The sequence below is a fragment of the Panthera tigris genome, chromosome A3 (genome assembly GCF_018350195.1).
Source record: "Panthera tigris isolate Pti1 chromosome A3, P.tigris_Pti1_mat1.1, whole genome shotgun sequence".
In the NCBI taxonomy this organism is placed as follows: domain Eukaryota; kingdom Metazoa; phylum Chordata; class Mammalia; order Carnivora; family Felidae; genus Panthera; species Panthera tigris.
In genome coordinates, this window is record NC_056662.1 from 85876862 (window position 1) to 85882987 (window position 6126).

The 6126-nt window shown below is 42.2% G+C and overlaps 1 pseudogene; it reads left to right on the forward strand.

Moving 5' to 3' along the window:
• The first annotated feature begins 317 nt into the window (after nucleotides 1-317).
• On the forward strand, nucleotides 318-743 carry LOC102954547 (annotated as a pseudogene).
• The last annotated feature ends 5383 nt before the right edge of the window (nucleotides 744-6126 follow it).

Below are 6126 nucleotides of genomic sequence, written 5' to 3' on the forward strand. Positions count from 1 at the left end.
AAAACACAAATCTGATTCTGTTTCTCCATGCTTCAAGTTCTGTGGGTATCCTCCACCTGCAAGATTAAGTCCAGACCCCTACGTACACACACATAGTCACTCAGGACTTCATTCCTGCCAGTTTGATCAGCATCATTTCCCACCCCTCTAGTCAAGTGTCTTATGGTCCAGGTCTACCGAAGTTCCCTAAAAAAGGCCTATGATTCTCCTCCATCTTTGCATTTGCTCCTTTTTGAAAGGAAGCATTATAAAGGAGACCAGCTCTTCTTTTCCTTAGCACTTCCTGTGGAAGTGGCAACCATCTCCTACTCAGCATCATGGCCATCCTCAGACCTCTGGTGAAGCCCAAATTGTTAAAAAGAGGACCAAGAAGTTCATTCAGCGCCAGTTAGACTGATATATCAAAATTAAGCACAACTGGCGGAAACCCAGAGGCACTGACAATAGAGTGCACAGAAGACTCAAGGGCCAGATCTTGATGCCCAACATTGGTTACAGGAGCAACAAGAAGACAAAGCACATGCTGCCTAGTGACTTCCGGAAGTTCCTGGTCAACGTCAAGGAGCTTGAAGTGTTGCTGATGTGCAACAAATCTCACTGTGCAGGGATTTCACAATGTCTCCTCCAAGAACCACAAAGCCATTGTGGAAAGAGCAGCCCAGCTGGCCATCAAAATCACCAATCCCAATGCCAGGCTGCGCAGAGAAGAAAAGGAACAGACAGCTTATGTGCATGTCATATAAAACCATAAAACTACAAAAAAAAAAAAAAAAGAGAGAGAAAAAAAGGAAACCAGATGTTAAATAGTTAGGGAATGACTATAGAGAACTAGATAGTCACAAAATGAGGTCTTAAGGGCACCAAAAAGTTCTCTCATCCAGAATTACCTCTGCTCCTTACCTATCACCTTGCTTAAACTATCTGTACTTCTACATTTAATGCAGAGCACCTCCCCTTTCCCCAGGAGATATACATTATGTCATTATCATCTAGTAACACTTTACAGTGACACTACCTATAGAATTAGTTTTCATTTGGATATCAGGTATGAAAAGGTCACTAAGGAAATGAGAGTTTTGATGAGGATGAAGTTGATTCTGAAATCAGTAAGAGGTCAGATGTGGACAGATCACCTTGGTTCATGACACTGGGCAAGAAAGGGACAACATAAGGGCATGTGGAATTGAGTATGATAGTGTGGAGAGAGGGGGCTAAGATATGGAAGAAGGAATCAGAAATAAGTTGGTAATGAAAGCAAACTTTATCCACTGTAATGGTTAATTTTATGTATCAACTTGGCTGAGCCACAATGCCCAGATATTTGGTCAAACACTATTCGGGATGTTTATGTGAAGGTGCTTTTGGATGAGATTAATATTTACATCAGTGGACCTTGGGGGCATCTGGGTGGCTCAGTTGGTTGGGCGTCTGAGTCTTGATTTCAGCTCAGGTCATGATCTTGCAATTTATGGGTTCGAGCCCTTCATCAGGCTCCACGCCAACAGTGCAGAGTATGCTAGGATTCTCTCTCTCCCTCTCTCTCTGCCCCTCCCCCACTCAGGCACATTTTCTCACACTTTCTTTCAAAATAAACAAAAACAAAAAAAAAGCTTTAAATCAGTAGACTTTGAGTAAAGCAGATTGCTCTTTATAATGTAGGTGCGCCTCATCCAATCAGTTGAATAGAACAAAAGACTGACCTCCCTTGAATAAGAAGGAATTAGCCAGCAGATAGCCTTTGAACTTGAACTACAACACTGGCTCTTCCCTGGTCTCCAGCCTGACAGCCCACCTTGAAAATTTCAGACTTGCCAGCCTCCATAATTACATGAGCCAATTCCTTGAAATAAAGATAGATAGATAGATAGATAGATAGATAGATAGATAGATAGATGGATAGAGATACATACATTCATACATACAATTTGTTTTGTTTCTCTGGAAAACCCTAATACATCGACTTAAAGTTGATCTTACTGATTTCCTCAAGGCTGAATATATGTACTTTTAATTTCTAAAGGATACCTCTCAATGACAAATAACAGAAATCCCCTCCAGGTAGGTGAAGAGGGGATTTATTGGCTAATGTCATTGGAAAGGACAGGGATACAGCTTCAGGCACACCTATATCCAGAGACAAAAACAGTGTTGTCAGAACTCTCTTTGATCCTCTCCCTGACCTTATGTACAGGGAAATGACCCGCAAACAACTCTGGAATCACATGTTAACAGCTTACAATCCAAGGGGAGAGAGGCTATTCCTCCATCCTCCCTTTTCATATTCTAGGCAAGGATTCTAATCAGTCCAGTACAGACTCCTATACCCCACTCACTCCTGTGGCAGAGGGTAGGACGCTGTGATCAGACAGTCCTATCAGCACCGCATAGACTCCTTTTCCTTAAAGGAAAGGGGAAGGTGTTGCTAAGAAAATGAAGAAGGGACACCTGGAAGACACAAACAAAAGATGCCCACTATAGCAGATGAACACAGCCTTGACTGCTCTGCTAGGAAACCTCAGGTTTAGGAATAAAAGATGCGGACTCCGACTAGAACTAGTATACTCCCCTATATTCCTCTCTGGGGTGCCTCCAAATTTTCCTGGTAGGCGGAACCTAGGGCAGAGCTTTCTAGCTCTGCTAGAAGGAAACTCATTCTACTGCCAAAAAATTGTCCACAAATGGGGAACTATGAGATTAACTAGTCCTACGTACTATTTCTGTTCTGTAGGAAGTGACCAGAGCTGGAATGGAAGCAGACCATTCAGGGAGGTGCCTAGAGCTGAAAGAGCACTAAAAATGTAAGGTGACAGAAAAAGAAAAATATATTTTCTAGTTTCTTTCAGGGGACACAAAGGCACTTGTGCAGAGCCTGCAAGCACCCTGTGGAGATTCCACAGATAACTCTGCTGTGGGGAAATGTAAGTATAAAGCTGGTTTTTCCCAAAGGGATGTAAATTCCCACTGGACTGAAGAGCAGCTAGCTTCATATTGCTGGGAAAAGGAAAACAAAAAACAAGACAAAAAGGACACACACGCACATACCACCACTTTGGCCCGCTCAGGGTCAGGAGCAAATAAAAGATGGAAAAGACTTGGCCCACTAAAAAGCAGCGGCTATGAAGACAAGGAATGCTCTCTCCTCTCTCAGGTAGGAATACTCAGGAGGGGTATGTGGGTCCAATCCCCTTAAGGCAAAATAGTATAGTAGCAATGTACATAGGCTCTGCAGCCAGAATGCCAGGGTTCATGTTCCTGGCTTTTTCCACTGAAGTTGTATGGCAATGGAAAATGTACTTCTCCCTGGGCCTCATGGGGACAATAATAGTTACCGATCTCATAGGATTAAATGATTTCATAAATGTAAGGTGCTTAGAATAGTGTTTGTCACATAGTGAATGCCAATGAAAGTTTGCTATTTTTAAATATTTTGTTCCTTGTCATTCTGGATAGGGCCCCATCCTAATTTTCATTAGCGAAAAATTCTCCAAGTGCTTGGCTGACTCTTAGCCAATGATCTTAGTTTCAAATACCTATTGAAATGTCCCATATTTGCAAAGTGTTTTCAATAATTATTGCAAGATTTTCTACATTTGGGGGGATTAATTTTTGTGTTCACCAAACACAACTAATGGTGATTATTACTTCCTTTCTTTGGGACTATTTAGGAGAATATTAAGTGTAACTTAAACATCCAAAATAAAAGCTTTTACCTGATAAAACCATACCTTCTACATTAATCTTTGATTAAAAACATGGCTCAATTCAAAAATAATTTATTTTAATGGCCTTTTGTAGCAACATGGATGGAACTGGAGAGTGTGATGCTAAGTGAAATAAGCCATACAGAGAAAGACAGATACCATATGGTTTCACTCTTATGTGGATCCTGAGAAACATAACAGAAACCCATGGGGGAGGGGAAGGAAAAAAAAAAAAAAAAAAAAAAAAAAAAAAAGAGGTTAGAGTGGGAGAGAGCCAAAGCATTAGAGACTGTTAAAAACTGAGAACAATCTGAGGGTTGATGGGGGGTGGGAGGGAGGGCAGGGTGGGAGGGAAGGCAGGGTGGGTGATGGGTATTGAGGAGGGCACCTTTTGGGATGAGCACTGGGTGTTGTATGGAAACCAATTTGACAGTAAATTTCATATATTAAAAAATTAAAAAAAAAAAAAAAATAATAATAATTTATTTTCTTTTTTTAATGTTTATTTTTGAGAGGGGGGAAATATGTGCATGTGTGCTCAAGTGGGGGAGGGGCAGAGAAAGAAGGAGACACAGAATCTGAAGCAGGCTCTAGGCTCCGATGCGGGGCTCAAACCCAAGAACCCCGGTATCATGACCTCAGCCGAAGTTGGACACTTAGCCGACTGAACCACCCAGGTGCCCCAATTTGTTTTAAGATTGGTATTTGGCACTATCTGCCAAAAAATAAAGCAGTAAAATTACGTACCAAGTCCTCCATGTTTTACCAAGGTTCTTTGTTAGAAGGCAGTCAGCCTCAAGTGACAGAATACCTGACAACAGTAGTTGTTAATAACAAGAAACCTCTTATCTCACATGATACTCTGAAAATGGGTGGTTCCCAGGCTAGCTCAAAGGTCAATAATGTCCTCAAGGATCCAGGCCTCTTTTCCTTCCTCTTTGCCATTCTCAGTGGACCGGCTTTTCATGATGCCAAGTTGACTGTCAAAGCTTTAGACATCGAGTCTTCATTCTACAGTATATCAAGCAGGAAAGGAAGTAATTGATGGGGAAACAGCCTTCTTTACACAAATTAACTATCTCTTTAATTAGGGAAGAAAATCTTTTAAAAACACGCCATTAGGGGCGCCTGGGTGGCTCAGTCGGTGAAGCATCCGACTTCAGCTCAGGTCATGATCTCACGGTTTGTGCGTTTGAGCCCCACCTCAGACTCTGTGCTGACAGCTGGGAGCTTGGAGCCTGCTTCAGATTCTGTGTCTCCCTCTCTCTCTTCCCCTCCCCCACTCACACTCTGACTCTCTCTCTCTCTCTAAAAAATAAATAAACATTAAAAAAAAATTTTAAAACATGTCATTAGACCCTCTCTTCCAGCTCCTTGGTGAGAGCTGTGTCGTATGTCCACACCTAGACAAATGACTGGCAAAGAGAAAAGGAGTTAAAATGGCTGGTTTAGATTACTTATAATTTATCCCCTGAGGTGGGACCTACCTTCCCTGGTCACATCACAATTTAATGATCATTGGGAGGGTCTCTCTCAGTAAGAAGCAGGGGTATATGCCGGGTAGGCAACCAAGTTTCGGCAGCACTCTCCTCCACCCACTGCCTACTTCTGTACCATTTCCAGGTAAGCACTCAGGCCATACTTAGCTTCTTGCAGTTCCCAAAAACATTTCACAGCTGCCAGATTCTGTTTACACTGCTCTGTATGCCTAGAATATTCTTCCCCCCACTTTTCCTCCTTGTTCCCCATGGCTGCTCCCTTTTGCAGAAAATCTTCCCAGTATCTTGGCCTCTCAGTTCCATGATTTCTTCTCCTCCAGTAATCTAACTCACCACCCCCCACCTCTGCCACCTATTTCATGGCCATACCCAAGACTCGTCATTAGCTGCATCTTCTCCAGTCTCCATTTCCTGTAGCTTCTAAAGGGCATGTTAACGTGTCTAGTCTACAGAGCAATCACCAGAGTCTGACCTAAATTCATCTATACTAGCTCAGGGAACAAATTCTCCAACCCCACTGTCTGGTTCTACGAACCAAAGGACAAAAATACAACCCTTATTCCAGCATTCACAAACGCTGGAGTTCTTCCTGTTTCCATCCCTAGCTTCCTATCCATACTTTTGGAGACCAGAATTCCAGAAATATAAGGTACCACTGTTATTTCCCTCTTTCCTATCCTGATAATGTCTGTGAACTATTGTCTCTGAATTGTTACAAAAAATGAGAGAGAAGGGTAATTTACTACTTTGGCTACCTCTATGGTAAAAAGATAACTGTCTAAATTTCTTGCATGGCACAGTCAGGAGTCAGGAGAAGCCAGTGGAAGAAGGACCAAAGCAGTTTCTCACCTTTTTTTCCACAGACTGTGCTTCATAAAATAAAGGCTGAACATAAGGCAGTTTTTCCTCAATTCAGCCTTATGTCA